Here is a 19,266-nt window from a genome sequence, read left to right on the forward strand (position 1 = left end):
TGTGAAACAAGATTTGGATCAGAGGGAGAATTGTGTGTTGCTGTGCTTTGGAAATTCAGTTTAATGGGTAAGTAAAATGAACCAGTGAACCAAAATACCAAACCCAACATTCCTGCATAGATAGAGAGTCACTACTGTCAACCGGAGCTTATAAGCTATAGGTGTATTTTTCAGCTCTCATAGACACTAGTGCAGTGAAATGGCTTCTGCCAGGAATGGCAGTTTGTATGTGGCATCCCCAAGCTAGAGGAGTGCTTTAGCTTAGAGCTTATGCAGTATGACTGTCCTCTTTCTTCTGTCTTTTCCTTGAGATGTAAAAGAGATCAAAGAAGAATGCCTCAAGATTAAGTCAGAAACAGTGTGCCAAAAGGATGTCTGAGCAGACATTTACAGTCCTAAAAATAAATTATTTTGACTTTCATAAGTGAATATTTAAATAAATGTGCTGCTCTAGTCTGTATCTCGAATACTTAAAAAATTCTTATTATAGTGAAATTGCACTTCCCATGGCTCACAGGCTCTACAAGAAGGGAATTTGTATGGTTTCACCTTGATGGCTGGTAAAAGTAAAAGGCTACTGTCATCGATGGAGTGTGTATTTCCATGTGTTTATTCTTGCAAAGTAATACTGACACTTTTGTGCTTCCCTCAGTAGAATCACAAATGATTTTTAGTATGTCATTTTGTTGAAATTTTTCATCTCCATTTCAACCCTCTGTTGTCTAAAACAGCAAGTTTTGGGTCTGCTGTGTATACCCCCTTAAGGAAGTTTCACGACTGTTGGATTGTTTGCTATGTTCTCCCTGTCAGATCCTTAGGGAATATACTAACAAGCCAAACTTCCTACTTGGTTTAATTCTTGGACATTTCAAAAGAAATTCTGACTACATTTATATGAAAAATAAAAATTACCATTGAAAACGGGTTAGATAACAACTTTACATAAAAGATGAAAAATCAGGTTTTCCTTTTAAAAAGCAAAGGTAAGATCAGACAGTTTCTTTACAATACAGGAATACATTATCAAAACACTAGCAGAAATAAGTGGAAAAATCCTATGTTCATAAAGGGTGTAAAAATATAAAGGGATAAAGAAGGAGGAGTAAAATTACTTTGGAGCAGAGTTTAAATTTGACTCATTCGCTGATGGGTCAAGAATCTAATCAGCTGTGAAGTAAATGCTTTACTGTTATACTTCTGTGAGTATGTCCTCCTCCGTAAATGTAACATCTGCTGCTTACTATGCATTTCTGAATTCACCTTATTGTGCCACTTTATTTCAACAGCCCTCTACTAACAACAAAAGAAAAGTAACAGAGACCAAACAGCAAAAGGACCAGCAGGGTAGCCAGGAATGATGAATACCAGATAGACTGTCACTCTTAAAGTCTGTAGAAACCAATGCTATGTGTTTCAGAGTTTAGTAGTATGAAGCCCAAATCTAAATATTACCCGTAGGAAATCCACGATCATGTTAATCGTTTGCTTGAATTATGCATGTGAGACTATGATATCTGCTAGCTCAACATAGATTATTGCTTAGGGACTAGTATAAATGTAACTGTAGTATTAGGATGGATAAATTACACCCAGTAGTACAATTATATGCATCCCAGTTTGCCAGGTTCAGTCTTATCTTCAAGTGGTAGGCTTAAAGTTTATAGAGACTGTACATTGTAGTTACAGTTATCCCCACATATTCTTGAAGCCCATTTAATAACATCTGTACAACAAGTGTCATTTTAAAGCACGTTCATTCTTTATTCTCTCATGAGCTGCCCTGATTTCTTTTCTACGTAAGTATCTATTCTCATACAGCGAGAGACAAAAGCATGGCATCAGCATGCAGAGGCATGCATGAATGCACATGGGGAATATATTTCAGTAACTATTCCTCCTGACCACAAGGGCTCTGTGGGACAAACTATGATGACTGATGGTGCGAGAGGCACAACTTTAATCATGAGATGCGTGGGATGTAGTTTAACTGCCTAGTGTGTCTAAGATGTCAAAGCAACTATCTCAGCTCTTGAAAGGCAGTTTCACTAATGCAGGCACTGCCTAAGTTTCACAACATAACTGTGTTGATGTACTTAGTATTTCTCATTTACCTGACATTAACACCTGGAAGAGTCCCACAGAGATCAAAGGCAATCAGGTACAAGACTGTACCCAGTGTTTTACAAGGTTCCCTATGTTCTTTATCATATGGTTGCCTTTGTAGTATGAATCATCCTTCCACTAAGTCAGGGCCAGAGAACTATGGTAGATCCAGTGAATGAGTGTGGAGATACCTTAACATCCAAGCCATGGGATTTGTAAACAGTGGGGTCTAAGAAGAGGAATATTTGCTCTGGGAAGTATTCATTATAGCCACCAGTTGCAAGCTTAGGCAGGAGATGGGCTTTTAAATTATTGTAGATGAGCTAAGAATAATTTATCATTTACAGGGGATCAGCAGGTTGACTGTTTCAATCCTTTTTGGGTTGCATTTGACCTCTGGTATTTGATTTTGTGGCTTTTTGCTCTTACCAGTTTTCTTACTCATAGATTAAAAAAAACTCTTATAGATTAAAACCTGCCTTGCATTAAAACATGTTTTCAGTTTTGTGTTGAAGTCATGTGAGTTTGGCAATGTTGAAAAAACAAAACAAACCCAATAAAAACATTTCAGGGTGAAATTGGATTGGACTGCCTGCTGTTCTCCCTGGACTAGCTCTTAGCTGTGGGTTGCTCTCAAAAGCAATGGCTAATCAAGCTCTGAGATGAGGAACCTGCACAGGAGACCAGAGGGAACTGTTTTTATGGAAAGTCAGTTTAATATCCTGTCAGTTTTGTTTATTATTTTAATGGAGTAGAACTTATTCTGTAGCCATAAACTTCACATTGTATTTGCAATTTTAATATTATTTGAAGGCAATGCTCCAAAAACTTGCCATTTGGGAAGCTACTGTGAGCTGTTCCAGCTGCCCCTTGGCAGAACACAGGAAAACTGCTGTTACCTACCCATGCCCCCACTTCCAGCAGGGTCCTCAGCCTTGCTCTTCTGTTCTAAACCATCTTCCCTGTGAAGCAGGGCAATATATCTAAACAATGAATCCAAATGCTGGGAGGTAGAGACATGCCTTTAAACACTCCTCAGTGTCCCTTTGTACTTACCCTGAGAGAATGTAAAGTTCCTGTGTTAAGTTTCAGTTGTTGTTTTAACAAAGTTGAAGCTAGGGCATATCCTGGAGCTCTTTCCTATGCCAGTAATTCCATGTCATTTAAAAGGAATTGTCTCAAAAGCTGGATCATTCTCGAGGTCTGCAGCTGTACAGGTGGGAAAGCCCATTTGCACTAAGAGTATGTGCATACATAAGCAGAAATGCAGTGAAATAAGGATTCTTACTGTGATGACGGTCATTAGTCTTGTCACAAGTGATATAACACTTCTTGTGCACTTCATCTTTTTTTGTGTGTGTGTACATCTTCAATCAGGAAATAGAGCTCATAGTATATAATTTATGTGACTGTTTACACTGTGAAACAGCAGTAGCAGTGCATAATTTGCAAGCCATCTATAGATAGAAATGCCTTCGTATGAATTAGTGGTCAAATAAGTAGGATTTGCTCAAATCAGATCATGAAGAATTAACAAAGAAAAACAAAGAGGCCAAATGAATCCATTAAACTCCCCGTTGCAAGCAGTTCCCTCTACTCTAGTATTTATGATTTCAGTGCTGCGTTGTTGGTAACCTATCACATTAAAAGCCATAATACTTTTTGTGAAATCCATGGTCTTATTGCTGGGAAACTAATCTGCACTACCAGGCACATAGATGTGTGGACTTATTTGACAACATTTCTCTTGGCACAAGAAGGACTTTGCATTTTTGCAGGGGGGATGGGGAAGAGTAGGCAATGCTGGGAGTGCAACTTAATTTCAACACTGTTTCTTTTCCTGCAGGGTTGATAAAAATCGTTAGTTATGATATGTTAATGCAACATGATTGCATTATAGCATCCTGTACTGCTCTATCTATCTTATTTATTAAGCCACACCAAATTAGATAATGCAAAAACATTTCAGCCCAGTGGAAATCTTATCATGTTACCTAATGCTGTGAGCTACACTGGAATCTATGCCTGCTGAAGCACCACACACTCGATGTAAAGAGGCTTGGCTGTATTTGGTCCTGCTTACATGCTTGCAGAACTCTTCATTGCCCCTGTTCTGCTGCTGCCCTGGGTGTCAGGGCACAGAGGCTACCCACGTAACCTCAGCAGCCACCTTGCCCTCTCCTTCCTCCTGCCAGGAGGGTCTCCTCGCTTGTTAGCTCTGCCCCGGGAGGCTGCTGGCTTCCTTGTTAGCCTTCCTGGGCTCACAGTCGGCGTTGCCTGTCGATGCCAGGCGGCCTCGCTTGCAGCCATGGGTTTGGCCCCGCAGCAATGGGGGGAAACAAGGGTGAAGGGCTGCGAGGTGAGCTGTCTGGGAGCAGGAGGAGAGAGAAGGGCTTCTGGATTTGCCCATCCCAAATAGCTTATGGAAGGTCACTGCAAAACTCATTGACATAATGCTGAGCAGTTCCCTGAGGAAAGATGTGGGAGATGCAGTGACAATGGTGGGTCTTTGACATGCAGCTGAAAAGGTCACGTTATTAAGCTGCTGAGAACAGCGGATACAAATCTCCACCACCCTTCAAAGCTTACTTGTGAGAATATTTAAAAAAACTAAATCAACGCTGTATTTTTTCCTGCATGCAGGAAGCATCAGATCTTCTCATAGCACATCCCACAAAAACTGTTTCCCTCCCATGAGAGTACACAGGGCCCTCAGACAGCCATAAAAGTCAAGTTCCCTTGTCACTGAGGGGCACAGAACCCACCAGAACCCTCTGGAATCACCAACAACCATCTGGAACTGCCCGCACCCAGCTGGAACCTTCTGGAACTTCCTGGAACCGGACAGAACTGGGCGGAACTGGACGGAACCCATCCTCAGGGAGCCCTGCAGCCGCCGCCCGGACACCTGCACGTGGCGCAGGCCCGAGGCAAGCTGCTGGGGGCAGCACAGAGCGAGGACACTGCTTCTGCCCACCCTGTCCCCACAGCTGACAAGATGTCGCCTTCCTCTCCCCAATGGAGCCACCCAGCAACAGGTACTTATTTTTTCCTCCACTTTGCTCTGTTTTCATCAGAAACCAAGGACTTCCCTTTAACCCCGACGAAAACTGCAACCAGGTGCCATGACAGGATGCGTTAGAAATTCAGTTTATTTTTCCCCTCCAGCTCTCCTCAAATACACGTAAGGTTTATAGATAATATTTTTCCATTAGCCTAAAGAATCTTTTTTAGGAACAAGTGGCTCTCCTGTGGCTCTTTCTCAGTGTCATGTCTAGCTGAAATGTGTGCTGAGCAGACCAGGGGTGTTTTCTAACCCACTTGTGTAGGTTTAAATGTATATATTATGCAGGGCAATTGTGGATCACACTCAGTGGAGTAACTTCAGATGTAATTGAAAGCAGGACTTGTTCCCGCTACTTTATAAATAGCAGCAATAACTCCTAGCCTTTCACACAGTATTTGAGCTTTTAATATTCTGCTGTGCCATTCTATGGCCAGCACTGAAAAGCAAAATCCTTTCAGATCTCTTGTAGCTTGGCAGAAAGCTGTAAGAGGTAAGTCAGAGATAAAGAGGAGTAATTAACTCTTTCATAAGTCACTTTCAGCCAGGAGAATGTAAGTCTTGCTTTTGATCTTTCAAATTGACCATGAACCTTGCATTCCTTGTATGTTGTATATTATAATTATATACAATTATGTGTAATAATATACATGTAAGTAGATCTGTACTACAGACCAAAAAAAAGCGTGGAAAGGGTTTTGGAGGATATATAAACAAGTAAATGTGAAGCATATGAGAAATCTAATTCATAAAATACAATTTCAAAATACAAACATTAGCTGCTAGATCATCCTCATAAATCACGTCAGTTGTATGCAGTAGTATGTTGGGATTAAATATGTATGATGAGAAGCAGAACACTTCGAACACAGATAACTAACATCCTCTGTTTCAAACATTTATTCTGGTTTAGGGTTATAGGTGTGGGAACTAGTTTATCCCAGGAAAAGAGCGTGTACAGGTTGGAAACTGGACATGCACCACAGGAATTAGTAGCCCTATTGCCTGCACAGGATCCATCCAACACACACTCAGTTAACTCAGTGTCACACAGGTAGCACGGCAGCAAAATTTCATGCAGCTGTAGGAAGCAGCAAAGATTTCTCCAATCCTCACAAGAGAGAAAAAAAAAAAAAAAAAAAAAAAAAAAAAAAAAAGATGTACAGGCAGGAGAGATGGGGAGAATTTACAGTTATTTACGACTTACTGTCATCCTTTTTCCCTTCATCCCTAACCCCCCACTGAGCCAGCCAGGCTTCCTGTCCGCCATCTTGAGATCTCCATGGTTAAAGCCAAGCTTGTGGTTCTGTTGGCGGTGGCATAGCTACCAGCCATATCAGGCATGGTCGCTGGTGGAACTCACATGCTCTCACCATTTTATCTGCTCTCTCACTCTGCCCCAAATCCTGCAGACTCTCTTAGAGTCATTTTATGCCCTTAAATGTTAGCCACCATTCAAGAAATACGTTCCTTATGTCAATGATCAAGTAGTGCCTTAGCAGCTGAAAGAGTCCTGGCCATAGCAACTGCAATGCAGAACAATCAGCTGTGTCGCAGGCTTACAAAATGTCACACATCTGCCATTGCATATCAGCCTCTATCACACCTTCAAAACAGCTCTTTTGATCTATTCTAATACACAAATTACGGTTGTTATCAGATCTTATTACTATTATCTTGTGGAAGATTGAAACGTTTTGCTCTTTGACGTGAAATACCTAATAATTTCCCTGTGTGAAACACAAAGAAATTGTGTAGAATGACATTTTTTTTTGAGCAGCTTAATACTCCCTCAACAATATTTAATACCCTTTACTCTTATAATTCAATGTATATATTTGCAGGGCAAACTATATGGAGTAGGTTTCATCTAAAGCCATTGTGGCACCAGGGAACAGTGAGCAATGTGACAAAGTGGGACAGACAATACTGCTTTGTGTTCTTCAGCTAAGCACAGATCAACAGGATGGCTGTGATACTTTCAGTTGGGAGTGTAAGGGCTGTGCTGCATGGCAAATGAGGTGTTAGAAGTAATCCTGCTCAGGTAGTAGTGAAAGTGTTATGAGAAATATGGCAGCATGTCCTGGCTGGTGGCAGCAGCGCTGTGTCACTCCCTGGAGGATGGAGAAGCCTGTAGTGAATGATGTGCTGCTACACTGGCAAAATGTTTCTTTTGCAGTCTGTTAAGACAAAACAAATACTAATCCCTTGGTTGTTTCAAGCCTCCGGTCTGTCAAATGAATAGAAGCCCGAAAAATTGTTTTTGAAGACCAAAAAATCCGTAATGTGGAGCTGCAGCTCAGTGAGCAGGGGGAAACTTTTACATGGCTCAAAAGAGGGATTTTTACCCCTGCATGAGTCTGTCAAGGATTTCCCAGAAAAAGAAAAAAAAACAAGGCCTTGGAGGAGGCTGCTTGCTCATCCCTTCCTTATGTGTGGAGACAAATGCTTTGGAAGTGGTGTGTTTGCTTGTACCCCCCAGTGGCTGCAGGCAGGACGCGGTCTCATAATGGTGTGCAGAAGGCTCTGTATCTGAGGGGAAAAAGTTCATACAAGGGCAGGGAGCGGAAGGAAAACTATTGGAGTGCTGGAAACAGTGCAACATACCAGTCGTTGAGTTTTTTGTCTAGGCAACTGTTTCTAGAGAGTCTCTGAATATAAACTACGGCTTCCAAAATTAATAGACTTCTCAACCCCTTTACTTTATTAACATTCTTGGCGGTTCCCCAGAAGTTGAAGTAAGTTTGGTGAATTGCATCGTGCTTATTAACTGGAGAGAATACTTCCTAAGCATTTTTATTGCCCTTTTAATGTCTGAACCTGAGAATATTATGGCTGTAAAATGAATTACAATGATGTGCTAAACAGGAATAATCTTAGTCATTTTATTAAGCACTTTCTGAATGAAATGGAGATTGCTGGTGTGGTATTTTCTGTTAATATACTCCCTGTGCCTCTGCAGAATGTGTATGCAGCTCCTTGAGAAATGATAATACAAACCATACGGTATAGGCTAGGGTGCCAGAGTGAATTTTGAACCTCTTGGTGATAATACAGATATGTTACAGCAGTGTCTCCTAAAACACCAAGGAAACTCTTCCATAATATTTATTTGACATTATTTCTCATGTTGAAATGATCTGTCAGTACCTCTGGTGATTCAGTTATTGTTGCCAAAGAACAGTGGTCTAACTTTGCAATCTTTTTTCCGTGTCAACATAGCTTTTCTTCCACGTCCACATATTCCTTCCCATGGCTCCCAAAGAAAAGGCTGTTTCCCTTGAGGTAAAGGTTGATGCTTTGGTTAAGCTCATGTAGTTTTCCTTCTGTATATTTTTCTATTTAGTTAACTGTAGGAGAATCACTTCCAGCGGAGTTATTTTATGTGCAGAAATGTTAATACCTAAACATGGGAAAAAACAGTTGTTCTCTTTGAAATTCTGTTGAGGCTTTTGAGTTTTATTTTTCACAGTATACCAAGAAGACATGTTTTTAGGATCATTCTACAGGATCTATTATTTTTATTATTCATTAACTGAATGACAAGTTCTTTGGGGGGAGACTCATATTTTGTTATGTGGTTATGCAGTACCCCAAGTGCATGAAGAAGGATCTGGGATGTCTTTTCAATAAAAATGCCTTGTGTTTTTCACCTGTAACACATTTTGGCCAGATGGGAAGGGCAGGAGGTAGATGGCAGTCAGCAATTCATTCACAGAGACTCCTTGAATGCAAACAAACTGTTAAATACAGGGACACTAAGAGTTAGGGAGTCAAACAAATTTCAGGAAACAATGGCTAGATGAGACCTGAGGAGCAGTTATTTGCCAAGTTTGGGTCACGAGACATATCCACAAGGTATTGGGGGCACAGAGTGGAGCAGATGCAGCAACAGGTACTGATCTGAGAACGGGCCATGGGGAAGCACTGTTTCCTGTGCCATGGCAAAGGAAGTAAATTTGATGGCAGCTTTGCTGCATGGTTTATCCATGTAATACTGTGCATTTGATGGCAACCTGAAAATAAATAAACTGGCTCAGGCCCAATGTTTATTGATACCCTTTAATGTAACTTGGTACTGCTCAACATTAAGGACATCTCTGACAAATGTACTTAAAACTTAATGCAAAGTCTTGCATTAGTACTGAATTCTCAAATGCACTGCTTAGTACTGCTTCCCCTGATTTTTTCTTACAGGCGTTTGACTATCACTATCTGTTTTCTCCTCAGTTTTGAAATGTGATTGTTACTACAGGGATAAATGAATGTCTTTCATTACAGGCCAGCATATTACAGGCTGACATCGGGATAATTAACATAGCACAATGCATAATGTACATTTTTTTTCTGTTACCTTGGAATCTGTGAAGAGCTAGTTTTCTTCCTAGAAGCAAAAGATTGCTTTTCACAGTTTTGTAAACAGTATTCAATCAGTTATAATTGTACATAAAATCAAAGTGTTAATCACAGAATCAATACTTTAGAAACAAAAGGCATCTAAAGCCCACTGAGCCTGAAAGATCTGAAGTAGAAGTAAAATACACTTTTACATATTCATGAGGTATTACAGAAATGAGTATCAGAGTGATGAAAAGTATATTTGAGTGTAAAATGCTCGTGTTCATTAATCTCGTTTCAAAAATTCCCAGGGCAGCACATCAGTGTATCACCTTGCTGAGAGCACCATTAAAGGCAGATGTTCTCCAAGGCCATCCACAGTTGCTGTTCACGGGTGTGAGACAGATGCTGCTCAGGTAGGATTCATCAAACAATCATGTTTAGAGCTCTGTCAAATCCATGATACCTAGGAAGAATCGATAGTTTCTCTCTCCCTTTCTCTCTCTCTCTCTGAGGGATATATGTTCTATTTGTTGATTTAAAAAGTCCCATCCAGTCTGTCCATGCTATGAAGAGTTGAACTTCGTTATAGGCATTTGGACCATCTTTTGGGTTTCAGGATTGGAAGGGTATCTGGGTAAAAAAAAATAATATAAAGAAGAAGAGAAAAGGAAGAGGGAAGGGAAGGGAAGGGAAGGGAAGGGAAGGGAAGGGAAGGGAAGGGAAGGGAAGATAAAAGGAATAAAAAAAAGAAAGAGGCAATTCCCAGCAATCTGCTGAAATTTATTAGAGTTCTTGTGATAACAAGGCCATCAGCTGCTGCTCTGGGTACCATGGAAACAGGCATTGCTGCAAACAAGGGAGGCTACTTTCAACTCATTCCTATTTCAGAAAAAAAAAAAAAAAAAGAAAATAGGCTTTTGTGGGATGATTCATTTAAAGGACTTTGCCCCCATCTTTTGATAGCGCACATGGCTGTCACCATGGCAGAGGGATTGAGAGGTGCCACAGGACCGATAGGCGCCTGCAAGAGGGAGAAATCTGGCAGTGCTCTTTGGGGGAATTTTTGAGCTCCTGGGCTCTTAATTTTTGAGAGAGTTAAGTATCAAGCAGAAGAGGGCATTTTTAAATTAAGTGCTAATCGTGTTAGAGAATGCTCTTGTGGTTAAAGCATTGCACTGGAGTTCAGGAAATCTGATTTAAATGCCTCATTTGGCAGAGAGTTATTTATGCCAATGCTGCCCAGCCTGGCTTTTCTGCCAGCCCCACTTCCCCAGGCTCCTGGTGCCACAGGCATGTCTGCAGCTCACGGGCACATTGCTCCCATGCCAGCGACCCATACCACGCAGAGGTTATTGCTATGAGCCTTCAGACTTCCTTTGTGGCCACTCCTCTGGCGTTCCTTAGCAGAGTGTTCAAAAAGGGATATTTAAAATATGTTTGACGCCTCTAAAAAGCTCTACAAAGCTTTCAGACTCATGAAAGAAAAATGTAATAGCTATCCAATGGCACCGTTATTGCTAATTGTAAATAAATGGGCAAACATGAAATCAAACACGCTTAGAAAGAGGTTTAGCACCTATTCGTGCTTCTCTACTAGTGGCAGACATTTGTGTATTCTCTTCCCATTCACACTGTATGAAAAAACCGAGGAGGTTAATGCATCTTGTGGCATGTTTGGTCCTATTTCATAGGATAATTTACAAAGCTGGCACATAGAAAACTCTACCTATTAGTGGTAGGTAATAATGCAGGCTTTATGAGTGCTTTATACATCCTTCACCTTCTCCACTGAAATTTTCAGCTGTAGGGAACCTTCTTAAATGATATGACTGTTTATGCAGCCCAGCTACTACAGAGTAAAAGACAAGGGAGACTTCTGTTCTCTAAGTCTGCCTTGGTAATTTCTCCATGATGGCAACTTCAGCTGCACTTTGGGCTTCCTAGAGCTACATACCTTAGCCCAAAACAGCCAATGCCTAATGATCTTCTATAGGAGAGGAGGAGGAGGCAGGAATGTGTTTCAATAAGCTCTGATTAGTTGCACTCCTGTGGAACCAATCATTTTAACAATGGTAAGATGTAACAACTCTGAGCATGGGATTGGTAGTGCACCAGAATGTCTCAGTGGAAGCTGTTTGATCTGTTTATTTATTATTTGTTTGCTTGCTTGCTTGCTTATAAATGGCTCAAACGCAGTAAGAAATGTCCAGAGAATTAATTCTTCTGAGTCACAGTTGTTTGTGCTCTAGCTCATTTCTTAGCTGATGTAGCTGTGCTTATCCAGAAGGCCAGCCGTGGTCTCACTGCTACCATCCAGCTTGTCAAAACTACTCTTTTAGGACCTACTCTCCTCACCAAAGATATCTTTCACTCACACCATGAGGAGGGAAAGAGAGAGAAAAACACTGACATCACCATGAACTCAAGCATTTGTTTCTGTATTCAGATTCCCCAGATTTTAGTTCTTTTTACGTGTTTCAGTGATAGTCCCTCTTCTTAATGAAGCATCGCAACAAGCACATTTTCACTCAAAAAATAATTTATGGGAATCAGCATAATGATTTTGTCATTTGAAGCATGGGTAAACGCGTTGTGCAGCAACAGTGTTCAAAGAGCAGTTGTTAGTATTGTTGTCATAGAAATCCTGTGATAACTGCGATAAATGTACAAGAATCTATGAAACAGAGTTTAAGTGGTGAGCTTTATACCTCAAATATAAGAGCTGGAGATTTCCATTTAATGTTCCTTCAGCTCTCTTTGCTGGGTGGAAGGAGGGGCTTTTCTTCAAAATTCGGAGAATAAAATTGGAGAGATTAATGTGAGATTTTTATAAGATATTACATGGCTGTGGTCAGCTTAAAATATTTTGGAGGTGCAATATAATCACAATATAGTAATAATAATATAATATATAATCATAGATTTATATAAGATCTCTGTAAAGTTCTAGATTGCTCTCTGAACTGCACATGTATTGTTTGTTCTTCAGGTTATTCAATAATACAGTAATTTGTTTTGCTTAAGTCCGATGTTTTTTCAGTTTCTTTACATCCAACCCATATTGTTTCTGTGCTCATACGAAGATGAAGCCATGGAGACAGATAGTCTGGAGCAACATATCCTTGCACTCCATGCTTTCTTCATTTATTTCTATTTGCTCTGATTTTCAAGGTATATTGGAATATAATATAAATAAATTGGCACAAAGAACTGTGTTATAAACCTTGCAGAAAACCTAAACAACATTGGCAGGTAATAGAAGAAATATTTTATAGACTTTTACATGTCTGTCAAGATGCACTGTAGAGTCTTCAACTGATCAGCAGCTTTCTGGCCCAGCAGAAATGAATTATCCAGAAAAACTTGAAAGCAATCATTAGGACTAATGTGGAAATCCTTACCTTCCCTAGAATATGGAGAAAGTTTCTGGAGCACACTAGAATTTATTTACAAATAACTGCCAAGTTTGGTTGCTTAATTACATATTAGCCCAGCCAAGCCTAGGTGATTGTAGGCATAAAGATGTGGTTTAATATTCTGCAATGGAAAACTAACTTGGCCTTCCTTGCTTTTCTCTCAAATGTGATGCTTCCTTAGCCAAACAAATAAGGTAGGAAGCAAATGCCTTACTTTGCTTAAACATGTATTTGGTAGCTACCTTGTAACTATCACTTGAGTTTCATCTGCCATATTAGTGAATATGAAACAAAGAAACTCCTGGGTTTGTGGTTAGGAGACGAATTTTATTGCAAGGAGTCCAAGGGAATTGTATTTTCTTTGCTCTTCCTTGTTTCTATATATTTACTAGCAGAGGCTGATGTCATGGTAATTGGATGGCCAGGAGGGAGGAGCACTCTCATAGTCCTCAGCCTATTTCCATAGGAAGTAAGAATGCCCTTATAATGGTTTGGCACTGAAAACTGCTTTTCCCTCTATTTCTTCGTGAGAGGATTGCTAGTAGGTGTGCCAGAATGACAGCAGCAGGGGAAAATGATACAGGCTTTTCCTGCTGTATATTACAATACTATCACCCAAGAGATGCAGTCAGGTTCTGCTTTGGGGATTTATGCTGTCACAGGAAGTATTTGCTAGATCTGTTTCAATTTACGCCTTGTGTCAGGAGCTGCATTACTCTACTGTGGTCTCTAGGACAGAGTACAAGAAAAGCTAACTTTAGCACATGCACTCAAGGCAATGTCTTGCAAAAAAGGAAGACCAGAAGCAGCTGCAGCACAGCCCTTAGCTGAATAGTGCAAATTAACAACGTTTGGGTTAGTGCAGCTCCCCTGTATCAACATGCTTTCTTACAAAATGCTGCATGACTGCAGAAGACATTTTAGGAGACGTAAGAGCAAAATCTGGGATGTCTGCATATGCACATGGCCATAAATTCAACCATGCCAAATGAGGTTTTTTTGTTTGTTTTTAATTTATGAATAGTTGTTGAATACTTCTATGACATACTGGATCTCCATTAAATTGTTTCATTTTATTTCTGCAAACCCAAGTGCACAGTTCCACAAAGAAGTAAAAAACCTGCCTTTCTCATTTGAAATATTCTTCACCTAACTCACATCATAGCATGTCAGCCTTCCAATAATCTCATTAAAGTCTGACATAACTTCTCTACATAGCATGTTAGCATTACATTTGAAAATTTTAGCCACGTTGAATGACTTGGTGACCCAGTAGAATTGCCTCGTTATATTTTTAGTTGAAATGTACAGTATCTCAGTTACAAACTGGTATAAAAAATCCATTCAAATAAATGTAAGTTTTCAGGAACAGCATCATTAGCAAGATTCAGAAAATCTGTATCAAGGGAATTTTTCCTTAATTGCCTTTTTCTTCAGTTACAACTGCCTACATAACAGAGCAATGAAAATCTTTGAAAAGACTTTTTTAAAGACTGTTTTAATCTTTTTTTTTTAACACTAATACATACATATCACTTCATAGAATACAATCAACAGTTGTAAAAAAAGAAAAAAATTAGTTTTTGTCAACCCTGCTGAAATAAATAGTTGAGGGATTGGTTTTACAAAAAAAAATATTTTTTGAATTTACTTTTGGTATCTAATAATTACTTTTTAATATATTTTTTAAAATATATTAATCTCATTTACTCCTTTGACTGGGATTAATTGAAATAATCTGTGTCTGTAATTGTTTCCTCTCCTACTTTAATTGTCCAGATATCTTGATGGCTATAACAACAGTTTTCTGAACTTCTTTGTTTTTCATGTCACATAATAAGAGTATGCACACCGATAACAATTCCTGCAATTGATTGAAAACGTGTAAATGCCACAGAGGTAATTTCATGATGACATCTGATAACATAACAGTGATCAAATGTCAACTGAAATTAATCTTTCACTGAAGAACCTTCCACTCAGAAATAGTTTCCTCTACAATCTCCTTTCCACCACTAAAAGTTAGGAATGCAGGAAACCTCAGGTAATACAGGAGTACCCAGAATGAGCAGGGAACCAAAGGACGTGAGTGCTTTTAACAAAGAGAAGCTTTGTTAAAATAGAAAAGAAATCCCTTCTTAAAGAGACATTTGGTGAGAGATGAGATGGATGTGGTTGTTGAACTGAGCAAGGGTTACTTCTAAAACACATACCATGAATTACTTTCTCATCTATCCACACACCTGCAGAAAAAGTGCAGTGAAATTTTTATTATTGTTGTTTCTGTCTTTGGTTTCTTTAGGACTGGGCCAAATCCTAAGAAAAAACTCTGAAAGGAAAATTTTGATCCTTAAGAGCTCTTCAACATTTAACAAATTCCTGAAATTGTTCCATTGCACTTGACCTCTAGCTTAAGGTGTGCATCCAAGGAAAGAGGGCTTGGGATGCAGCCAGCCACGTGTGCTGTGCTGGCGGAGCTCGCCTGACCGGCGGCCAGCACCATCCTGCCCATGCTGAGGGCCAGGCCTGCAGTCTGCCGCTGTGGGCAGCAGCCTGGAAGGAACAGGGGCTTTGTTCCCCACTCCCCCAGGTGTTGTTTTTTTTTTTCTCTGCTGAGTGGTTAATATTAAATGCGTAACTAGGCTCTGCATCTAACAATTATTTGAAAATAAAATAGCAATTAAAAGGTGGGGGGCATGAGAAACCTTTGACACGTTATCATTCTTTACTGCTGGGAGACAATTAACAAAATGGAACGAGAGCTGTGGGAAGCCAACTAGCTGTCTTTCAAAATGGCAATCATCATCACTTTTTGCAGATGCTGTTCTTTTCTTCAGTTGGGATGTTTCATCTATTTCAATTAATGGTCTCCATTGAGCTGCAGAAATACTTGCTTGTTTCTTTGTTTTTCTATTTCTGCTGTATTTTACTTTCAGATATCTGTCTCATCATTAACATTTCTTACCACAATGTGTCTTCTATGACAAAGAAGGTCATTTCTTACCAGTTTACATGGATAGCATGTATCATCTATCTTTCTAGGACAGTGTGAGCTCCTCAGCAATACCTGTCTGTCTTGCCACTGCTCATTTTGCCACCTGTCTTGTTCCCATGGGTAACGTCTAATTAACACCTATGGTAATTAATAGTGCTGTGGGGTCTTTTCTGTTACCTATTATTGGTTTCAGTAGAGATAAATCAGCACATTGAACACTAAGGGAATTGTAATATCTAATGATGAAGACCATAAAAAATACACTTACAGTTTTTAAATATTCATAAAATAGAAGACAGAAACCATCTTTTTTAATAGCAGATTTTATATGGTGAATGAAACTGATATTTTACTGCCTATTTGTAGCATCCTACCAGAACACCATGTAGCTGGGGACCACCACACGTACAGGAGAGAGTTAGATGAGCAATTCATGGTAATAGCCTTATGGAAACAGTTGAGTATATGATTTTTTGAATTTTTTATAGATCACAGTTTTTGACAGTGGTGTTTGGCCTTTTGAAATTGTTGTATGTATTCGTCTGGACAAAATTGCAGATTACAGGCAATTATTCTCCATGGATTATCTCCATTAGAGGAAAACATCTGGTCATCTAAGTCACATAGCATTACACATGGCATAGTTTCTGTAATGAACTCTTTGGATGATCATAACTGGGGTATATACTAATTTAATTTCTATACTGTTCATATATTCATGAAGGAACAGGTTTCTCATGGTAGTGAGGTATTTCCTTTCAGTTTAGGTCATTTTTCCCCCTCCAAAAAAGGGCTCTCTGTTACTGGGAGGTGTTTTATGTATGAAAAATTGCATTTTTCCTATCAACTTTCCCAGCTCTCTTGCAAAAGATGAATTAAATTTGAATCCATCTCAATTACTTGGGGACTGTATTTCATTTTAACTAATCATGTCGCATTACAGTTTTGTAGATTAAACATAGGGACTGGCAGTATGACTTCTGACTTCACTGACAGTTACACCTGCAGCTAAGGGTTGCTAAAATAAAATCATCCTGAGGAGAAAAAAGAGGAAGAGATTTTTCCTTTCCTGCCCTGTGTTGCTCTGAATGCAAAATCTTGACAGGGTGAGAGGGAGTGTACATAAATGGATTTTCAGGGAATTCCAATCAATAGGGTTTTTTTTTTTTGTTTTGTTTTGTTTTTTTTTTGCTTTTTTACTTTGAGAATGGTCAAACACTGGAACAGGCTGTCCAGAGATGTTGTGAAGTCTCCATCCTTGGAAATATTCAAAACCCAGCCCTCAGCGACCTGCTTTAACTGGCCCTGCACTGAGCAGGCAGCTGGCCTAGATGATGTCCAGAGGTGCCTTCACACCTCAGCCTTTCTGGGAGTCTGTGCTTCCCTCAGGAAGCAGGTGTGGGACTGTGATTGTCCAAATTGGGTTTATCATACATATCATCTGCATCCTGGTCTGCTTAGCTAAAAATGATGAAAAACAAGGGAAGAAGTTGAGAAAATGTTGCCAAAATTATGGTGTGCTTTCTGCCTGATGGAGTTCAATGTTATTTAAATGTCATCAAAAAAGCTGAGAATTTCATAAATATGAGAGGTGCCCATTTCAATGAGCTTACACATGTAAAAGCAAATACTGCTGTCCATTCTTTTCTTAAATAAGATTTGAAAGAACTGCATTGCAGTTTCTCAGGATTTGTAATAAAGTTAGAAAAAATAGGCACTCAAAAAAGGGGTCATAATATGATATTTATTTTTCAAATTGATGCCTGACTGTTATGCTTTTATTCCATCCTCCTTTGTTATCATTTAATGTTTGAGGTCATTTTAGTCCTGGCTGAAGCTTACTGATGATTCCCCTCTATCCCCTCCTTAACGTGTTGCACACGTTTGTTCTCCCCACACTTCGCGTGCCCTGATGAAGTCTGTCTCTTGCTGCTTAGCCTGAGAGAAAGCAGTAGAGATTATACAAACTTCCCTCTACCTGCGAAAACCAATCTTAGGCGAGAAGCAGGATGCTACTGGAAGGAAAGCGTAGGTCCCCGCTGTTGCAATAGGCAGCTAGGTGTGTTGGGGTAGGTTTTAAGCAGGGCTAAACTGGAAACTGAAGCCTGGAGCCCCAGGAGCAAAGCCCAGTGCCGCGCTGCTGGTAATGCTGGGGAAAATGTCTGCAAGGGACCCCGCACAGGCACTGCTCTGTAGTCTGCCGCAGCACTTTCTCCCACAGGGAAATGAAGATGGCCCAAGCCCGGGGCTTGCTTTCCGGGGCTCTTCTACTTGGAGGCAGACAGAGCGTGCTGGAGGCACTCAGGCGTTCTCCTCTTATTAATAGCTGTCTCTCCTGTTTTGTTCATTACTAGAATGATGAGCCCTGTTAAAGCACCGAGTATAAATCCTTAAAGAAAATGTTCCTCGCACAAAAATAGCCACAGCAGAAAAGATTGTTTAAGCTTTATCATCAGCAGTTTAAATACAGCATTAGCTCTCCCTTCGCAGTGTGCAAAGGCTGAGCAGAGCTGGAGCTGCAGCGGGTGGGAGGTGCATTGTCAGCGGTGCAGTTGGCTTAGGCATGACCAGCTGAGTGTGTGACTGTGCTGGGTCTCACCGCAGACTGGCAGCACTGGCAGACTGGGGGCACTGAAAATGCTGATGACTTTCTGTAAACAGTGTGGAACTTGTTGGGGTGCATGCCTGGGCGCAAGGAGTGAAGTTGTTAACAGTCCTGCCCAGCTGCCTGAACCATTCCTTTCTTCATGCCTTCCCTAAATTTCTTGGCTGGTGTGTAGCCATAAACCCAGATCAAGGGAAAATTCATGGTTCAGGGAAAAAAATCAATTCTTATGTACACTGGTGGGTTCCCTGACCTAGAAATGCTTCAATAACCAGCAGCGATTTATTTATTTCTACAAGAAAAATGGTCTCTTGCTTTGTTTGTTAAGTCAGATATGAAAGAGAAAGGAAAGATAAAATTGAGAGAGAAGGCAGCACTTCTCTTCACTGATGATATGTTTGATGGATGGCTCTGTGAGGAGCTGATTGAACTCAGTATTATACCCACCAAATTAAGATAAATCATTACTGAAGAGTTCGTGGAGTACATGCCCAAAATCAATTAGGCTCACATAGAAATCTATTAATCTATCTCTGCCTGTTATATCTGTCCAGCTTCTTGTAATGGCTTTTTATCATTCAACACAGGTTATCTCTTATAAGTAGGCGTACAGCTCCTGGTGGTTTGCATCAAAATTACAGATGCTTCTCATACATGAGGAGTCCCTTCACCCCTTCCCTATGCTCAGCCCAGATTACCTTAAGTTTCATACCCTTTCTGCCAAGAAAATCTTCGCAGCTGT

General features: G+C 40.1%; 1 long non-coding RNA gene across 2 annotated transcripts in view; it reads left to right on the plus strand.

The window, feature by feature from the left end:
* Positions 1–3,499: 3,499 nt before the first annotated feature.
* Positions 3,500–19,266, plus strand: part of LOC121068284 — a 106,007-nt gene continuing 90,240 nt past the window's right edge. The window contains exons 1-3 of one of the 2 annotated variants that reach the window (XR_005818774.1): positions 3,500–5,141; positions 8,390–8,452; positions 9,817–9,921. This is a non-coding gene — a long non-coding RNA (uncharacterized LOC121068284). The remainder of the gene's footprint in view (positions 5,142–8,389; positions 8,453–9,816; positions 9,922–19,266) is intronic. The other variant, XR_005818775.1, reaches the window with a different exon arrangement.

Source organism: Cygnus olor, chromosome 3 (genome assembly GCF_009769625.2).
Source record: "Cygnus olor isolate bCygOlo1 chromosome 3, bCygOlo1.pri.v2, whole genome shotgun sequence".
Lineage (NCBI taxonomy): Eukaryota > Metazoa > Chordata > Aves > Anseriformes > Anatidae > Cygnus > Cygnus olor.